The following is a 21689-nucleotide window of genomic DNA, read 5'->3' on the forward strand; positions in this document are numbered from 1 at the left end:
TGGGTGGATCTAGCAACATCCTCTGCGGTGGCTCCCATTAAACATCATTTAAAACATCTTCCGTACCATCTAGCTGCCATGGAAAGACAACTTTCTATGGAAACAAATTAGAAAAATAGATGTTCTGTGAGAAAATGCTTGGTATTGTGTGTTTGAGGCAGTTGAAAAAAATGAAATAATGCTAAAGAACCAGAAAAATTATAAAAGTTGGTCATTATAAAGTTGCATTAATATTTATAAAATGACTAGATCTTGTTCTAATCCACAAATTACTCCTGAGAGTCTTCAAAGTAATGCCCATATTTGTTTGTCTCTAAAATATTTTCAGTGGAATCATAAGGTTTCACACTTGAGAATGTTTTTAGAAATCAGTGGTTAAAGGTACCTTATGTTTCAAGTGGGGAAACTGGCTAGAAGGAGTTAAGGGATTTATATCAGAGTCTACTGCTTTAGTGCAAAAGTGAGTGAGATTCTGCGTTATCCCACCCTGCAAGGACAGGCCATTATAGTGGAAGAGTCTGGGTATTCACAAGTCAGGGCTGGAAAGTTCATGGCATACAAGTATTTGAAGACTGTTACAGAAAGTGGAGATAAACTCAACCACTGCATCCAATCTGCCTATTAAATTTGTTCCTTCAGTTAAAAAAATTTCTTTTGCATAAAAAGTGTTTAATTCCCTCCTATTACACAAATTCCAATGCATGAATAGTTACTACTCAAGCAACACATTAGAATACTCTTGTACAATAATTTGGACTTAGTTTGTGGCTAGTGTGACCCTTCCTCTCCTATTTCATGATAAGGAGACAGATTTCTTTCTTTTTGCTATCCATTGATTCTATCTAGTCTGTTAGTCACATATCCTCATTACTTTGAATTGCTTGGAATGCTGACTTAGCTAATTTTCCATTGCTTTGAAAAAGACATGACTGGAAGGGAAGGAAAGGGTTCATTTGTGTTACGTATCTGGGGGTCACAGTCCATTGAGGGAAGCCAAAGCAGAAACCTGAAGGCAGGAACTGAAACAGAGGGCATGGAGGAATATTGCTTATTGGCCAACTCTCCATGGCTTGCTCAGCCTGCTTTCTAACAGGACAAAGGACTCTTACCTTGGTGTGTCATTGCCCCCAGTGTGCTGGGCCCTCCCACCGTTTTTCATCAATCAAGAAAATGTACAGCAATCTTGTTTACATGTCAATTTGAAATAGGTGTTTTCTCAATTGACCGGGCCTCTTTCCAACTGACCGTGGCTTGTATCAGGTTGACAAAACAAACAAACAAACAACAACACACACATACACACACAAAATAAAAAACTAAAACCAGCCAGCACAAATGCTTAGTCTTGGCATTCTAACTCCTGTTAGCAATTGTTTTCTCTTGAACTTGGAATTTCTTCTGTGATCTTTTAACAGAACACCATAAAACAGGTTTTTTGTTTTTTGCTTTCATATCTTGCAATACAGTTTTCCATATAGTCATATTCTGCCATATTCTGGGTGGTTGAGGCCAGCCAGAGAGAATCTCACCCTCTGGCACAGATACTTATAGGTGAGGTAATAGCTGCCTTGCAGCGCTTGTTGTAAGGATTAATGATTGTTTATTTACAAGATGTCTGCTATGTAATAGGTGTCCAATAAATGAAAGGTATCAACATTATTAGTGTTAATAATAGGAGTATGACACATTACTGCACCGATAGCTTTCTACCAAAGTGTAATATACTATCTACTTTGTGTGTATGGTAGAGGGCAGTGTGGACACAAGCCAGCACAGCTCAAGAACCTCAGCTCTCATGACCTCACTTAACCCAGGGCCATATTGAAAAATGGGTCTCTTATTTTCAAAGCTAATCTTTTGCAGGTGTGAACAACCAGTTCTGTTAAGTTTCTTTTGCTGAAGAATGATATCTCCATTTCTTTTTAATTCTGTATTTTTGTTTGCTTTGTGAATACTTTATTTGCTTTTATTTCATTTGCATTGGTATTTTGCCTGCATGTATGTCTGTGTGAGGGTGACAGATCTTGGACTTAGCAGCTATGTGGGTGCTGGGAATTGAACCCAAGTCCTCTGAAAGAGCAGTCAGTGCTCTTAACTTCGGAGCCATCTCTGCAGCCCTGTTTGTTTGCTTTCAGACAGATAGTTGTTGTTGTTGTTGTTGTTGTTGTTGTTGTTGTGTGTGTGTGTGTGTGTGTGTGTATGTGTGTGTGTGTATCTCTGTGTGTGTGTGGTGTGTGTGTGTGTGTATGTGTGTGTGTGGTGTGTGTGTGTGTGTGTGTGTGTGTGTGTGTGTGTGTGTGTGTGTAAATCACGATTCTTCTTCCTCATCATCTTGACTGCCTGGCTTCTTTTAAATTGTTTTTCTATTGATAACTGTGTCATAGGCAGTATCTTGCTAGGTTTATCTATTTTTTTATAACTTTTGATTAATATTGTCTACTTCCTCTAATTCCCAGGACTTTTGAAAAGAAATCATATGCAATCATTTTATTTATTTTCCTTTAAATGTAAAACGTTCCATTGGTTTTCTCTCTCTGCTTTTTAATATTTTCTCTTTAGTCTTTAGAAATATGATTATTGTTTATCTGGAGCATTATTCTGAATTTTTCTATGTCTTTTATAGTGTTTAGTATTTCTAAGTTACTATTTTTTAGAACTTCCTCAGTACTGTGTTCTCTTTTCCTTTCAACATGCCAATCACAAGAGTGGCCCCTTCTATTATTAAATCTATCAATTCTTTCCTAGATCTCCATTCTGCTAATTGATCCCATCCTTTGAGGACTTTTGTTTACTTATGTTTTGTTTATTAGTTCAATCATTGCGCATTTCTATTTTAAAAATTCCTGTTTGACTTTTCTTTGTATCCTGATTCTTTGCTAAGACTTTCTAAGTCATTTGCTTCAAGAGTATAAGTGTTTTAAAATCATCTTTCTGACAAATGTCTTAACTGCACTTCACACCAGGATTAATATCTTATGATTATGAAGAGTAGCAAACATTCTTCCAATAAATGGGCTAGCAGCTGAGATATGGACCAGGAATCAAGAGTAGTTGTTCTTGAGGAGGACTTGGGTCAGTTCCAGCCACCCACATGGCACCTGGTAACTGTCCATAACTCTACTGCCAGTGGATCTTATACTCCTTTTGAACTCCATGAGCAACAGGCATACAATGAGGTGTACATACACACATACAGGTAAAGCACTCAGACATATAAAGCAAGTAAATATAAATATACAAGTAAATGAGCTAATAAGCTGAGTAGACATATTTAACAAGAAGATTCTCAAATGTCTACTATTTTAAAAATGGTTGACATTGTTAGCAATGGGGGAAACCCAGACTGCTTTGAGAGTCTCTCATCCAAGTCAGAACAGTAAACATTAAAAAACAAAAGATGTGGCCAGGAGAGACCTTTATTAATGGTGAATGTTAAAGAGGTTTAGTCATCATGGAAGTCAGTGTGGGGGGTTCTCAAACACCAAAAATAGAAGTAGTATATGACCAGCTAGACCACTCCTAGGCATACACTACACACTCCATCTGATACCACAGAGATAATTTTCATATCCATGTTTAATGCTATAATATTCATACTAGCTAAGAAATGGAGCCAACTTAAATATCCAATGGCTGATGAATCTACAGAGAATGAATTTTATCCAACTCTAAAGAAAAGTGAAATCATGACATTTGTGAGAAAATGGAATTAATGCATTGTCAAGTGTCGTATCAGGAGAGGAAAGAGACTATTAACTTTGAGTTGAACACTTTTAATAATACCTGTTACATTTTAAATGCTACTCTTTTTGTTGTTGCTTGAATCTATGACCCTCAAACATACAAATCAAGCAGTTTACCACTGAGTTATAGATAGCCCCAGCCCTCTTTACTTCCTGTTTTGATAAAGGGGTCCCTAAGCTTCCCAGGCTGGTGCTGAACCTGTGATCATCCTGCCTCAGCCTCCCAAGTAGCTGGGATTTTAGGTCTGTGTTACCATGTCCTGCTGCTGCATGTTGTCCCATCCTCATCTTGAAACAGTGGTTTTTGTTTGTTTTTTGTATTACTGTGAAGGAACATTGCCAATATTAACTTGGATAATATGGTAACTATGATACTACACAGCTGGCTAATGGACATTAAACTTTGATGGAACATTGGAAAAGTGAGTCTCTGGTTTAAAAAAATGGTGTAAATAAGATTTCAACCAGTTAAAGGCAACAAATGAAATACAAACTTGAAGAGTTTAATTGAAAACTGAATATCAGTGACTGAGATAAATGTGTCTTAGGTAATTTATCATATATATTAAGAGAAGACCATTGAAAACACTTCATCGCAATTTTGTAAACTTTGTGCAGTTACTGTCTGAGTTTGAAGATAGACTATTTCTTTGTAGGTAGTCTATGCTATTTTCTTCAGTGGCTGAGGTGTTCACTGGGAGATCTGGTAGAGTTGCAGATCTGGTAATCAATCGTAGCACTTGACTGACTTTGTTAATGAGCATCTATGAAGTGAGGGTAGGGTAAGAGGCTGGAATTGGAACCCTCAGAAGGCAACTAACATGACGCATGACACATACATACCTTCTATTACAGTGAATGGACTGGAAAGTCTGGGATCAGGTGACTTATCTGAAGCTCTTCCAAGCAGATGGTGGTGGTTTGACCAGTTGTCTTCCTCTTAGTTCCCACTAGTAGTTCCAAATCAGGTGATAAGGTGGCTTATATTACTTCCACTCAGCAATGGCATGATACTGTTTTGTTTTTTAGATGAAGTCTCCTGCATAGTCCTGACCTCAAACTCATTGTCTTCCTGCCTTCAGCTTCTGGAGACTTGGGATGATAGGTATGAATCACCATGTCTGGCTTCAACAGTATCTCCGAGTTTAGGTACCTAGAGAAAATAAAGAATGCTCATTTCCAATAGAGAGCATTTTCTGCATTTTGAAGCCAAGTTGAAGAAAATAAAGGGCTTTTAGTTGTAAGTTGCAGGAGGGTAAATGTTTGCAGAGGATTGGGGTGTGAAGCTATTTCCCCTTTCAGGGATTAGGCTGGAGCAGCCAGAATGTTTACATAAACCAGGTAGCACCCATTAATGTCAGGTGGCCTTGTTCAGGTATATCCATCTAGAGTGAGATGAGCTACAGAGATAAATTGTCCAAATCTGGTAATTCGTTATGCAGGAACACTTTATCTAATGTATTGCTCTAAATCACTCATTCCATGGTAAAATGATGTGTGTGTGTGTGTGTGTGTGTGTGTGTGTGTGTTTGTGCATTGTGTTTGTTGTATGCGTTTGTGTATTACGTGTGTATACACTGCATGCACTCACAAAGGCTAGGGAGGGATGTAGGATGTCCTACTCTATGACAGAGGGTCTCTCACTGGAGCTAATCTGGTTGACAGGAAGCCCGAACTCCTGTTTCTGTCCTCTGTGGAGCCAGGGCTACAGATTGTTCACAGTCATGTCTGGCCTTTGTTTATTTTTCTTTGAATTCTGGCCACCTGACCTCAGGTACTTACATTTAATCAACATACATTCTTACTGGAAGAGCCATCTCTCCAACTCAAGAATCTATTCTTAACTGATTACTCTTAATTTTGAAAATAATCTTTAAAACACCTGTGTGTGATGTGTAGATGTTTGTTGATTATGAAAGAGTTTAAAAGACAGGTGAATTGTTTAGGGAATACAAATATTCAAACAAGAGGGACACACCAACCAAATATTCTAATTTCTAAGTTTACTCTATCTTATGTCTGTATACACTCACGGACACTTAAAATTATTCTCATAAGGAAGCTTTGAAATTTTTTACAATTAAGAATTTTGTGTCTAAAATAAGCCAGGAAGGGCCTCAGTTATTGAGTGTGGGGTAGGAGGACAACCCAATTAGGGAGACCTATCAGTGGTAGAACACTTACCTAATATCTACAGGACCCTGGGTTCCAATAGGAGGGGGAAGAGGGGCAGGAAGAGGAAATACAGAAAGTTATTTTAATTTTAATAAGGATTATTTCCGGGATCAAGGCACTGTAAATTGCTGAATATGAATTTGGTTATCACAGTTTGTTTTAACATTGTCTTCTGCCCTATGACGCATGTTTGTCAACCCTTTACTAGCTTTGAAAGTAAGAGTGCTTTTTAGGATTGATAATCTGTCATAGGTGAATCATTGCTTTAATTTCTCATGTCATACATAAAAGGTTGTTTTTGTCTGATTGCCTTCATTCTCATTGTTAAGTTCATCTATCCCGTTGTTAACTTAACAGACACCTAGACCTTAGCACAACTGACTCCATGATAAAAAGGATCAGGTCATGCACCCAGAATGTAAACAGTACCACCTGCCAAAATCAAAACAAAGACCTAATCCATCAAAGTCCACAGGTCTGGGAAAGTCTCTAAATGTACTAACCTTGCTTTATGGTTTCTGTAGTTCTGCTTCTAGCTACTTGTTCTTGTTAACTGAAGTATGTCAACCCAGAGCGTGGTTTTGGTGATTAAAAGCTCACCCCACTCCAAGGAAGGATCCCAAACACCCAGTGTAGTAACAGACTGGCTATTAAGGACTTCCTATTGGCTTAAACCCATGTCCAAGCAGTTTCTTGGGTTAATACCCCACAATATTAGAACTTGCTTCTTTGGGTTCAAGTAGGTTGAGTACCATCAACTCTCTAGGAATCCTCCAGGACTCAAACACCAGATTATGACTGCAAAGATATCCAGTCTCATGGACTGAACAACTACTACATTCTTGACTTTTCTATTGGGAGACAGCCATTGTTGGACTACCCAGACCATAGCCTAAACCACTGTATTAAATTCCAAACACACACACACACACACACACACACACACACACACACACACACATTATAGATACAGATATATGTTCATTCTATCAGTTCTGTTCCTTTAGAAAACCCTAACACAGTCACTATCCATTTGTTAGGACACAACAGGAAAGGCGGCAAAGGGAGTGCATCATTTGAGAAGCTATGGGAAAAGGGTTTTGGGCAGGAGTAGCAATTCTAAACAATCTGAGGTGAGAAAGACATTCTCAGAGTGACAGTGGCTCACAGGTTGCCAGTAGACCCAGGCATGTTCAGCGAAGGAGACAATGATCCTCAAGGCTGTTGGAAAGAAGAATGAGGGTTGCTAGCACCATACAGGTCACTGGTGCTGTTTATTACTTCCATGACCTCCTTTTCCCTTTTCCTATCTACTTTCCCAGGCTCATTCTCTTCCACACACTTACCCTGCACTTTGGGGGGATAGCTGACTCTTTCACCAGGTCCATGAATGGCTCTTGGTCAACTTGGGCTAGCTTTCCTATTTCAGTCTGTGGTCAACTCCTTTTGGACTAGGAAACAGCAAAATATCTCATTATTCTGACAGATATCTTTATGAACTTCCATGAGGAAGATGTGAGGCAGACTAGAAGAGTTCTGGAGGATGCTAGGACCACGGAGGAGGCAACATTGGGAGTAATGTAATAGTTACATAAATAACTAGGAAATTGTTCAGGGCCAGTGAGATGGCCCCAAGCCTGATGACCTGACTTCCATCCCCAGAATCCACATCATGGAAGAAGACAACCAATTCCTGCAAGTTGTTCTCTGACTTGCATGCATCCATCATGGCACATACACACTTGTGCATACATGAACACACACACACACACACACACACACACACACACACACATACACGCACGCACGCACGCACGCACACACGCACGCACGCACGCACGCACGCACGCACACCATACAATACATAAATGTTGAAAAGAAATGTTAACTCTGAAACCTTGGCCAGTTGAGTGAGGTGGGTTTAGGGATGGTAGGGTGTGGGTGTGGAGGTTAGGTGGAGGTGGTGTAGCTGTCAGTTTATTCAGGTATGATTGAAATCTGAGCTATTAGAAGGTCCTTAAATACCTGTAAAATAATTGAATTATGCTTTCTGTTTCAATTTTCATCATTGAAGACAAAATTTTGTTGATGAAGATTTAAGCAAAATATCTGACCAAAGGACTAATTCTAACTCACATAACTCAGGCATCGTATCTCCCCATTTCACAAAAGAGATTTAAAAACTTCCCGTTTTATTTGTATTTCTTAAAGAACACTAAGGGAGATCCACGCTCTAGTCAGCAACCTCACTGCTGCGAATGTCTCTTCTTCTCTTGGACGCCCTCCGACTGGCCGGAGAGGAGCTGCAGGACGTGGGGTAATGAGGGCATATATACATTTGCTTTTCTCCATTATTTCCTCAACATCTCTCGGTGGCGGTCCTCAGCTCACTGTGGGTCCCACCTTCTTCCACAAGTCCTTACTCTCCCTTTTTCTAGAGGCTTCCGGGATTCTGTCCCAGCATCAGCCACCTGAGGCCATTCGTGAGTAAAAAAACTCAATTCTTGAGTTTCTCTGGGAGCACAAGGAGCACTTTGGAAATTTCATTTCTTGTCACACTTTTAAGAATTTTCCCAGCCAGAGAAGCTCAGATGAGTCAAATTATCTTAATATAAATTTCCAGCCGTGCTGGATGAGAGCGTTTATGGGTCAAGCGACTTCCTTTTTGGAGAAGAGTTTTTACCTTAAATGTTCCAACTCATCAGTTTTAGAAGTCAAAGTGTCACGTTTTAGAGGAATAAAAACCATTCCTGAGTTTATATTCCAGGGGCTGAATCTTGCTTTTCTTTTGTTGCTATTTCAATAAGATCCTGTGTTTTCTGTGGTGTCTCCCGCGTGTCCTGTCCTTCCCCGCTGAAATCCCACAGGCGCTGAAATCCATGTCTCCCAGGCCGGCAGCAGGCAGCTCTGTTAAGCTCAGCAGAGAAGCTAGGTCAATGCTAGCACCCGCCCTTTCACCAGGTGCACGGGGAACAAAAACAAGAAAAATGAACCGGGAAAGACAGGCCCACACACCCTTGCTCTGAAGGTGTAAGGGGAAACCGAAATTCTGGTAAACCTTTTACTCAAGTTTCCCGAGCAGCGTATTCATACCCAGGGGAAATTGAATACTGTCGTACTGTGGAAAGACACAGTACAAAGCATTAAGAGAGAAAAAAAAACAAAACAAAAAAACTCAACAGGCCACATTTTCAGGTACAGTTGCCAGTGTAACCTACATCCCCCACCCTTTTTTTGCACTAAGATGTTTCTACTGTCCATTTTTGCAGATTTCTTTGAATGGAGGAAACACACTGATTCTCAAACACACCTCACTATGTTTGTGCCTTCCAAATATTTGCTTTTATTTGCCAGGACAGGTTTTAGGTCTAAGCAACAGGAAGGGCTGGGCTTGGGGCTCATTCACACACTCCCTCAGGCCTCCGAATGCTGAGCTGTCCCTAAACTTCAGGCATTCTTTGAAAGCTTAGCTCAAGGAGATTTTTTTCTCCATTATTTATTTTGGTCCAATGCAAATATTTGTCTACTAAGAAATACACAGCGCAGTGAAGTCATAAACCCACCATCTGCTTACGATGAGCCAACACCCCCTGTAAAGAGCCGGATCCAGGTGGGTAGCCTGTTTCTCCTGATCTCAGGAAAAAGCAATTGACGATGGGGCCCTGCTTTGTTTGAACTGCCCCATGCTAAGATGACCGGATAAAATGTCCGCAAGGGTGTGTGTATTTGCCACAGCCCATAGAGATTGCTTTCAGGTTCTCTTACAGAAATCTTTTTACAGTAATGGAGTCAGCAAAGGGGTTGAGTTGCCATCAGCTTTAGGTAAATGAATGCCTGCCGTTGTGGATTCTCTGTTCTGATGATCGGGAGTAAAGAATGGAATAAGAAACCATCTGGCATGTTGCCATTGCCATGTGCATGTCCGCAGGACTGGCTGCTCTGGGAAGGCCATAGTCACTGCTCCATTCCTAACAAGGACAGAGGAGATTAGAGAAAACAAACAAACAAACAAACAACAAAAAACCTCAAGTCACAGCGGTGTGTATCTTTAAAATGGTCAGTGACCCTTGTTTGAGACAAGGATGTTTAGCTGAACTTGATCTCACAGCTCTCCCTGAAGTGTTTGCTCTGGGACTTAAGAGTGAATGTACCGGAACTGGAAAGTGATCCTGGATTGGGGAGTTGTTCCTTGAAGCAGCTAAATTTGCTTCTGAAAGACACCTACAGGGGACACAGCCTTCAGGTCTCTATTTCACACAGTGTCACCCCAAAGGCTTGCCTCTGGCATGATTCCTTTATGGGAAAATTTGCCCCCCATTTCCCTCCACCCCCACCTCCTGCTGAGGAGTGGATGGAGGGTGGGACCAGGATGGTGGGGAGGCTGGGAGAAGGGGTGGGGAAGGGAACTGGGGTTGATATGTAAAATGAAAAAAACATTTAAAAAAAGGGAAAATCCATATTCAAAAGATGAAGATAGAAAATTGACTGGTTTCTTCATTTTAGAGCTTGACATTTTTGAGACAAACAGTAAAGGGATTTTATTATACCAATATGCTCGTCTGATGTGGACATGCATGAACCATGAACAGAATCATCTCCTCAGACTCCCAGGTAGTTTCTCTAAGTTGTACAAATTTTGCCAAATCCAATATGAAAACATGGCAAGTTTAACTTGCTATTTGGGGTACGTTAATAAGAAAGATTTGCTTAGCATACCAAAGAACTATATGATAGGTGGAAATGAAATTCAGCAATATTTTATAGGACTAACATAATGAAGAAAATATGATTTCAACATGATAACAGAAGCAGGAGGAGGTAGAAAGTAAAGTCTGAGAAATAGTTGAGGGCCCGAAACTTTATCCTGCTGTTTGTTTTGGTACCCCGAACCTCGACGGTTTCGGTACCCCTGGTTTCCTATTGCTAAACATGGAGTCTAGGGTGTAACTTGGTTGGCAGAGTGCTTGCCTAGTGATCTTGAATATGTTCACTACCACCACGTCCATGGGTGTGGTGCCGTGCACCTGTAATCTCAGCACTCTGCAGGCAGATGCAGGAAGATTAGAAATTCAAGGTTATCCCCAGCTATATAGTAAGCTCCAAGCCAACATAGGATTCATGAAACTGTCTTAAAAAAACAAACAAATAACAGCAACAACAAAGCAGAAGCAAAAAGAAGTGAATATCTGTAGTCAGCCTTCTGGCTGTCCTGGCCAGAGTAGCCAGTGGGTTCTCAGCAATCAATTTTTCCCTTTTGCAAAGATACCATCACTCTGGAGTTGGGGCCCACTCTAGACTACTAAGACTGTGTTGTAAGCAATGTCATCCTTAAGGCCCCTATTTCTGAGTAAGATAATATTTGAGGTACTAAGAACAGGAACTTAAACATGTAAAGGTTTTAAGGGACACAATTCAACTTGTATGTGATGGCCAGTTTTAATTATCCACTGGATACAGTCTAGCATTACGGAGGAAGAAAATCTCAATAAGGAACTGTGCAGTTCCTGTTTGACTATAGGCAGTCAATGAGAGATATCTTGTTTGCCTTAATGAGTTAGGAAGACCAAGCCTACTGTGGGCAGCACCATTCCCTGGGTTCAGGTCATGGTCTGTGTGAGAGTGGAGAAAGTAAGCTGAGGACTAACATGTGTGCATTTATTCATCTTTGCTCTTGACTGAGGATGTGATATGCCAGTTGCTTCAAATTCCTACAGTTTTGGCTTTCCTGTAATATGGACTGTAAGCTGTAACTGGGAGCTAAAATAAATGGTTTCTATTTAAGTTGGTTTTTGTTGGGGTGTTTCATGTCGTGATCCAGCATGTCTCAGCCTTAGTCCATGGGGTTCTACCTGAGTGGGGGTGTGTGGACCTCGAAGCTTCGAGGAACCCAACGGCGATAAAGACCAAACACAGGCATCTTGTCATCTTCAGAGAGCTCTCAGTTCCATGTTGTGGGACTAGAGTCATTTCTTTATTAGCCATCTTTTCTGGTGTCTCTTAACCATCCTGCTAATACTACGAGGCAACCATTTCTCTCTTTGTCTTCTCATTGCTCTGGCCGCTTGCCCCTCACCCTAACCTTCCATCTTCAAGTTACTCCCATACCTCTAATCTCCCTACCTAGGTGCAGGCCTATACAGATGCTTAGGTGCATAGATATGCAAATAAGGAGGCATATTATCCTGAGGCCAAGGTAAACAAAAGTATCCCTGCTGACATGAACAATACAATAGTGGGCCGGAGTTTCCTGGTGCCACTGCTGTTTATGGTAGCCAGAACCTGGGACCCTGATATTCGGTCCCCCACAGTTTCATTACAGCAGAAATGAACATAGCTCAGGATGATGGCATATTCTCTTGGAAAATCACTGCAGTATATTTCTGCAAGTGGCAGTAACCAGTATTCAGTGTGAATCTAGTCGTATTCCAGTAGATCTATTCCAGACAAGGTATGTGCAGTAGTCCTAAACCAAACGTGGGAAATAGCAAGTGGACCCATTGTTTAGCAGCCCCTGGCTGCAGGTGGGCTCCATAACCCTGTTGCCTTCCCAACACCCAAATGATCCTGTGACATTATGTATCTGTGTAGATGTGTAAGATAGTCAGGGAGTCTCAGGGAAGCCTTACTGTTCCCAGGGGTTTTCTACTTAATGAAGAACACATGAGTAAGAAACACATTGAAAAAGCAGGAAAGTCTCATTTTCCTTCACTCAGTAAGACTGGTTCTGAATATGTATATTGTATATTATTATGTTTTAAGAGGTGTCCTTAGCAAATCTAATGTATATGTGTATATTGTGCTGGAAGGGTAAGTTTTCTTGAAGCCTGGCATATTTTGTTAATTATAAAATCCTGAAACACAAAAACAAAACAAATCTGTAAAAATTTTTTGTTTTAGGGTTAAATCAATGAATCTTTAGCCCTCCGGTGTACTTTCTGTTTTATCAAATTGACAGTGACACATTCTCATTCCACTGAGATTCCTGGGTGCTACAGCTTGTGTGGAACTTGACAGCATGTTGAGAAAGCTGTGCCTCCCCCTACTGGTCCCACACGGTCCACAACACTGTAGAAGGGATTGTTTCCTGCTCATGATGGTGTGCACATCTTACAACTAGACTGAATGCCACAGAGGAGGGAGATTGCTTTAATTTTTTCCAGTCTGTCTTTGCATATACAGTAGCAAATGCCATATCTGGCACAAAATAGAAAATAGATATTGGATAATAAGGACAGATTAAGTATTTTAAAAATATTGTCTTCATGTGTGTATGCTTATGCATGGGAATGTTCATTTTTGCTTGTTTTGAGACAGGGTCTCCCATTGGCCTGGGGCTGGAGTTTGCATAGCTGGAGATAGACTGGCTGACCAGTGAGTCCCAAAGATCCATATGTCTCCCCCCAGCACTGTGATTACAAGTGGGTATCACAATGACTGGGGTTTGAACTCAGGTCTTCATGCTTGCATGGCAAACTCTTTACCAACTAAGCCCTCTCTTCAGTCCCTAATGGACTAATTACATCTTAAAAACTGAGAGATTGAGTTGAAATGTAAAATAATAATATAAAACATATACTATAAAAGAATGTAAAATGTTCCTGTTTGAAGTTTAAAAATAGAAAGGGGAAGACAAAGAAGAGAAGGATTGAGTGCAATCAGTCTACCAAGGTGCCCATGTCAGTAGTTGAAGACATGTCCTCCAGTTACATCTGATATCCAGATTAAAAACAAATACACATATTATAACCATGTCCTAATGAAGGGACCAGCTTCCCTTTTGGCAGCCATAATGGCCAAACACGTGCTTCTATGACCTTGTCCTAGACACTAGAAAGTCAGATGCCTGCCTCGTGACAAGGAACCAATCAGAAGTTAGCTGGTGGCGCTATGCTTTACGACCCTGGGTGTGCTTTACGGACAAGAGCACAGCAATGACGCACCCTGGGAGGGCCTATGGGCCATAACAACCAGTTGACCAATCAACACAGGGCAAGCCCTCCAAGCCTGGAGGCACACCAATCCTGAGCCTGTGCGTACCCCTAGACACTCCCCTTATGCTGTCCTATAAGATCTCTTGGGAGGCCCTAGGAGCCGTCTTTTGCGAGCCATCCGCCATGGCGGGTGGGTGAAAGACCCGAGCTAACATGGGGTTAGCTCGTTAAATTACAATAAAGCTTCGTGCAGTTTGCAGCAAGCTCTCGAATCCACCTGGTGATTGGGGTGACCTCGAACATGGCCTGGGACCCCGGATACCTTAATTTTCGGGGGTCTAACACTAAATATTATACAGGAAAAAACTTTTGTTTATTTTTTATTACTTTAAAAGTTATTTCTTATGCTCAACATCTTTAGTCATCAGGAAAATGCAAATCAAAACCCTTTTGAGATTTCATTTTACACCAATTAGAATGACAAAGATTAATGAAACAAATGGCAATTTATTTTTTTTTTCTTTTCAGATTTTTTTATTTGAATTAGAAACAAGATTGTTTTACATGACAATCTGAGTTCCCTTCTCCCTCCCATCCTCCCCTAACACCCCCCCAACTAAAACCCTACCTATCACATATCCTTTCTTCTATTCTTCCCCTGACTCAAACTTCCTGCTCCCTCATGACCTCTGCATCCTTCCTTTTCTTCCCTTCTCATTCTCGTAGCTCCCTCCCCCCTCTTCCCCTGCTCTCAATTTGCTCAGGGGATCTTGACCCTTTCCCCTTCTCCAGGGGACCATGTATGTCTCTCTTAGGGTCCTCCTTGTTTACTAGCTTCTTTGGCAGTGTGGAAATTGTAGGCTGGAAATCCTTTACTCTATATCTAAAATCCACATATGAGTGAGTACATATCATGTTTGTCACTTTGTGATTGGGTTACCTCGATAGAATGGTTTCTTCTAGATCCATCCATTTTCCTGCAAATTTCAAGATTCCATTGGTTTTTTTTTCACTGAGTAGTACTCCATTGTGTAAATGTAACACATTTTCTCTATCCATTCTTTGGTTGAGGGGCATCTAGGCTGCTTCCAGTTTTCTGGCTATTACAAATTGTGCTGCTATGAACATCATTATATAGATGTCCTTGTTGTATGAATGTGCTTCTTTTGGGTATATGCCTAAGAGTGGAATTGCTGGATCTTGTGGTAAACTGATTCCCATTTTCTTGTGGAGTCGCCATACTGATTTCCAAAGTGGCTGTACAAGTTGGCACTCCCACCAGAAGTGGAGGAGTGTTCCCCTTTCTCCACATCCTCTACAGCATAAACTGTCATTGGTGTTTTTGATTTTAGTCATTCTGACAGGAGTAAGATGGTATCTCAGAGTTGTTTTGATTTGCATTTCCCTAATGGCTAAGGATGTTGAACACTTTCTTATGTGTCTTTCAGCTATTTTAGATTCCTCTATTGAGACTTGTCTATTTAGTTCTGTACCCCACTTTTTAATTGGATTGTTTGGTGTTTTGGAGACTAACTTCTTGAGTTCTTTGTATATTTTGGAGATCAGCCCTCTGTCAGATGTGGGGTTGGTGGATATTTTTTCCCAGTCTGTGGGCTGACGTTTTGTCTTGCTGACTGTGTCCTTTGCCTTACAGAAGCTTCTCAGTTTTAGGAGGTCCCATTTATCAATTGTTGATCTCAGTGTCCGTGCTACTGGTATAATGTTCAGGAATCGGTCTCCTGTACCAATTAATTCAAGGGTATTTCCCACTTTGTCTTCTAATAGGGTTAGTGTGGCTGGGTTTATGTTGAGGTCTTTGATCCATTTTGACTTAAGTTTTGTGCATGGTGATAGGCTTGGATCTATCTGTAGTCTTCTACATGTCTGCATCCAGTTATGCCAGCACCATTTGTAGAAGATGTTCTCTTTGTTCCAGCATATAAATTTGGATTGTTTGTCAAAAATCAGGTGTTTGTAGGTGTGTGGGTTAATATCAGGCAAATGACAATTTATGTTGGAAAGGCACAACCACCATGACAATCAGTGTTGCAGTTCCTCAGGAAGATGGGAATCGATCTACTTAAAGATCCAGCTGTACCTCTCTTGAGCATATACCGAAAGGACATTTCATCCTACCATAGAGATAGTTCTCAAACATGGTCATTGATGTCCTATTTATAATAGCCAGAAATTGGAAACAATCTAGATGTTCATCAACTGATGAGTGGATAAATAAAATGTGACACATTTACATAATGGAACATTACTCAGTCTTTAAAAAAACAGAATCATGAAGTCATTGAAAAAAATCATCCTGAGTGAGTTAACTCAGACCCAGGAGGACAAATATAGTTTGCATTCACTTATATGTGTATGTTAGCTGCTAAGTCACTGATAAGCAATAAACATAACAATCCATATGACCACAGAGGTGAGGTAGGGAGTAAGAGACTGGATGTGGTAGTAGGGAGGTAGATCTTTCTAGGAAAGGGAAATAGAATAGACAATTCTGGATGGACAAGGGAGCACTGGAATTGGAGTATCAAATAGGATTGGGGAAGGGAGAGGGGATGAGGGAGGGAATACAAGGAGAGACAGCTAAAACTAAGGGCCATGTGAGGGGTCATATGGAAACCTAATGCAGTAGAACCAATATATATATTGGGAGACAGAGCCCTAAGTGAACATCTCTTATCGCCAAATAAGGCTTCCAGTACCAGGAATGGGTTACATCTGATTGAGTTCTCTGTTGACAGAAGTTTCTGTCCTGCCTGGTCCCACAACTGTTTAGTCCCAAATAAACACACTGAGGCTTATATTAATTATAAACTGATTGGCCTAAGGCTCAGGCTTCTTATTGGCTAGCTCTCTCTTATTATTAACCCATTTCTATGTATCTCCATATGGTCTTGGCTTACCAGTGATGCCCAAGTCTCTTGCTTTCTCAGCAGCTTCATGGCATCTCACTCTCAACTCACTCACCGAATTCCTCTTCCCAGAATTCTCCTAGTCTGGTAGCCCCACCTACACTTCCTGCCTGACTATATCTTGCCTGTCCATTGTCCAAAACATCTTTTTTTCATCAACCAATAAGAGAAACATATATTCACAGCATACAGAAGGACATCCCCCATTAGTTCTTGGCCAAGAAGGTCCCATAGGAACACCCAAACAACCAGGAAATTGCCAAGGTTATCAGTGGCTCTCCATAAAATGATGATAAAGTCCCATTGCTGAAGACAATATGTACATAACTCATTGAACATGGAGAAGTTGAGCTGATGCCTGCATCGAGCCTTTGTCCCTATGGACTAGTATTCATAGTATTGGAAGGTACTCTTCATGTTATCAAAGGAGAAAGGTGAACACCAATCCAGCTACAGACTCTTTGACCTACAATAGTGTCTTGTCTGCAAAATACACTGGTGCAGTAGTGGCACAAAGCTTATGGGCAACCAATATCTGATTTGAGTTAAGACTACTCCTTAACATAGAACTCATAATCAATGCTTCTTGGGTGGTCAAGAACCTGAGACTAGATAGACCAGGCACCTAGGAGAAAAAAAAAATACTGCTGTTCTGCTAAAAGAGCATAGCAATAAAATGATTCCTTGTGACATTCTACTTATAGATCAGTGTCTTGCTCAGCAATCATCAAAGACGCCCATTGGAGTAGATGAAAACAAATACAGAGACCCACAGCCAGACATTATGCAGAGTGAGAGACCTTGAAACAGTTATCCCCAAAAATGTTGTCTCTATTAAATCCCTCTCCTTGGGGCTCAGAGAACCCTGCAGAAGGGAGACAGAAAGATGTAGGAGCCAGAGGGGATGAAGCACTCTATAGAATCAAGGCCTTACAGACACAGGGATGGTGCAATATGAACTTAGACACAGAAGCAGCATGGAATCTTGTTTTATAGGATCAAATGGGATCCTAGAGCTGAAAGGAAAAATGGAAAAACACCGTTATCCTCAACATAGAAGCTATCTCAAATTGATAAATACTTGTAAATAAAAACTTAGGTTTCTCCAATGAAGTTTCACTGGGAAAACAAATCACTCTTAAGGGTATGTCCGATTCCCAGTAGAAGATGGCCAACAGAAAATTAACTCAATGGCCTCTTTGGAGGTTCTTTGTCACATAATTTTGTTAGGGAATGTCTTAGGGTTTCTATTGCTGTGAAGAGACACCAAGACCACCACAACAACTCTTATAAAGTAAAACATATAATGAAGGTGATTTGCTTATAGTTTCAGAAGTTCAGTCCATCATCATCATTGTGGGGAGCAAGATAGCATGCAGGAAGATATGGTGATGAAGAAGTACTGAGAGTCTTACATCTTGTAGGCAGCAGGAAGTTGACTGAGACATTGAGCGGTATCCTGAGCATAGGAAACCTCAAAGCCTGACACCACAGTAACGCACTTCCTCCAATAAAGCCACATGTCCTAATAGTGCCACTCCCTATGAGACTATGGGGGCCAATTACATTCAAACTACCACAGGGAGTATTTTGTTTGTTTGTTTGTTTTTTAATTGTACTTGTCCTTTGTGTGTATATCATGGCTTCTAGTTTTGTGTTTTTTATTTTTATTTATTTTTTAAATGGGTTTCCTGTGTGTGGGAAAGTGTGTGTCTATAAATATATATGTTTCTTGTACTTTTTCATTGGCTCTTTTTCTTGCTTGGTTGTCTTATTCTATTCTGATTTGTTTGTTTTTGTTTTATTTTATTTTATTATTTCTTAGATGGTTGTTTGTCTTCTAAGGAGAGACAGAAAGGCAGAGGGTCCAGATGGGAGGATGGGTGGGGAGGAACAGGGAGGAGTAGGAGGGAAGGAAAAAACTGTAATTAAAATATATTACATGAAAAAAAAATATATATAATATATACATATATAATATAAATATATATAATATATAAACGTATAATACATATTATATTTGGTGTTTTGAGACAGGGTTTCTTTGTGTAGCTTTGGAGCCTATCCTGGCACTCACTCTGGAGACCAGGCCAGCCCTGAACTCACAGAGATCTGCCTGCCTCTGCTGGGATTAAAGGCGTGCACCACCAACGTCCGACAAGAAATATTTTTAATAAAAGAGAAAAGTTATGTCTTATTTTTTGAGATTTTAATATAATTACACCATTTCTCCTTTTCTTTCTTCAGTCCAAACCCTTCCATGTAACCTTCTTTGCTCTCTTTAAAATTCATGGCTTGGACAGCTGGGGAGCCTACATGGGACTGAACAAGACCTGCTGCATGTGGGTAACAGTTGTGTGCCTTGGACTGTTTATAGAATCCCTGGCAGTGGGTCCAGAACCTGTCCCTGGTGCATGAGCTGGCTCTTTGGAGCCCATTCCCTATGGTGAGATGCCTTGCTCAGCCCTAATTGGGGGAGGGTCTTGGTTCTGCCTCACCTTGATGTGCCAGGCTTTGTTGATTCTCTATGCCTTGCCCTTTCTGAAGTAGGGGAAGGCGAAGGTAGGAGTGGTTGGGAAGAAGGAACGGAGGGGGAACTGTGGTTGGTATGTAAAATTAATTGAAAATTTAAGAGTGCGCCGGGTGGTGGTGGCACACACCTTTAATCCCAGCACTCTGGAGGCAGAGGTAGGTGGATCTCTGTGAGTTCGAGACCAGCCTGATCTACAAGAGCTAGTTCCAGGTCAGCCTCCAAAACCACAGAGAAACCCTCTCTCGAAAAACCAATAATAATAATAATAATAATAATAATAATAATAATAATAATAATAAAAAATAAAATAAATGAAAGACAAAAAAGAAAAAAATCATGGCCTCTATTTTTCATTAATTGTTATCACATACATGCATGTACTTAAGTACAACCTGCTCATTGTGCACAATGTTTTTCTATTTGTGTGTTCAGGGCTGACCAGTTGATATTGACTAACCAACTGATGCTCTCTATAACTGGGGAAGTCTATTTCTCCTCTTCTCCATTTTCCTTAGATGTCTATAGTTCTTTGTGTGGGATGGAGTCCTCTATACAAATTCCATTCAAAGAGAATTGAATATACAGTTTCAGAGAGTTGGTATTAGTAATGTTTTCTTAATATTGAGTGTGCCAGGGAAAACAATTTTTGGAAGTTATAGACATAAAAATTGGAAAGAGGTTACACATGTAGCTTCCTCCAGTGCCCGAGACCCAGATGCTAATGTGGAGTTCTAAATATGAAATGTACAAATCTAGTAGTTGGATCCAAGGAATATATTTTGTGAGGTATGAGGTTAAGCAGAACCATCAACCAGACTACAGAGTTTAAACAGTAAATGAGTTTAGAGGAAATAAAATATTCCAAAACTATATTTATTAATATAATTATTGTTGGGAATCTCCAGCTTGGGCCCCATTCCAAACTCTGCCCTGATGTTTAGCTGGAAACTCCACTTTGGACGCCCCCCCCCCCTCGTCTCCAGACCCTGTCCGTAGAAAACCCATCAAGTGCTGGCTCCTCCTCCAGAGCTACTCAAGACCTTGTATGCAGGTTTTTTAAGACCCAGACCCTAGACCTGCCATGTGATTTCTCAGGATTTCTCTTTCTTCCCCCAAGAATCTCCAGAGTGTTGCTTTGCTCAGATTAAACCTAGTCTTACTAACATGGCCTGATCTGAATTATTGCATCACTGGAGAAACCCAGTACTAGGGATTTCAAAATACTTATCAATTATTAGAAAATAACCATTTAAAATGAATTATGTTAAATGTATGCATAGTACAATTATACATCAATGTATAAAGAAATGCACATTTTATTACAGAGAAAAGTCAGTTTATTATTCAGTGATAATTCACTCTAAATAAAAACAAGTGAATATATATTGAAGCTAGGGTGTCAATGAATCTCTTCTGTAGTTCACAGAAAATGACTACTGACATTTCCCCCTCTTTCCTATGTATTCAGCAATAAAATCAATGTTATTTCTTTGATCTTTACCTATTGAAAGAATACTAAGTATCTCATCTTTATTTTACATCTTATTTTTAAAATAAGTGATTAAATAAATGCTAATATTAAAATGTACTGGTCTCTCTTCTCTGATTTTGGGGAGTGTGTGTTCATGTCTTTTGCACATAAATTAAATGGATACATGGTGTCAAAAGTCATGAAACCTATTTATATCCAAATAGATCAGTTTACTAACGGTATTTAAAACCAATAGGATGGTGACCAAATGACACCTGGAGCAATCTTTCTGTGACTCATCAAATCTTGAGGTCAATCAGACATGTGTATCACACAGTGTGTATCTAGCTCATGTACACTTTTTCTCTCTCAAGACACCTCCAAAATGCAATCAGAGTCTACCGGTTAGGAACACTGACTATCCAGAGAACTCCTGCCTCCCTGTAATTGCTCCTTTATGACCATGGGGTTCCTTTTGGCAGAAGTTTTCTTGTTATTTAAAAGACCATGCAACATTTTATCTACTTTCTGTGGCAGGAATTTTCTTGCTATTTAAAAGAACATGCAGTATTTTATTGACCTTCTGGCATTGTCTGTTAAGAACTAGATTAAAAATTGGTCATCTGATAATTTCAGGAGGGTATTGATTGTAATTATGTGAAGAAATTCTTTAATATTACTGAAGCAATTTCACTTTCCTTAAAACATTAAAAATTTAAAGTATCTACCCAACAACTAAGGAGAACATGTAGTTGAATTTTAAAATACATTCTAAGCTTATTTGAATTATTTTCAAATGTCTATCTTAATTTAACGCGGAAAATAAGTAAGTCTGAAATCTTCTGCTGAATGTGTAACAAGGAAATAATTTATCATCCACAGCAGGAGATTTGCTATACTGTTGAGGGT

Source organism: Cricetulus griseus, chromosome 5 (assembly GCF_003668045.3).
Source record: "Cricetulus griseus strain 17A/GY chromosome 5, alternate assembly CriGri-PICRH-1.0, whole genome shotgun sequence".
Lineage (NCBI taxonomy): Eukaryota > Metazoa > Chordata > Mammalia > Rodentia > Cricetidae > Cricetulus > Cricetulus griseus.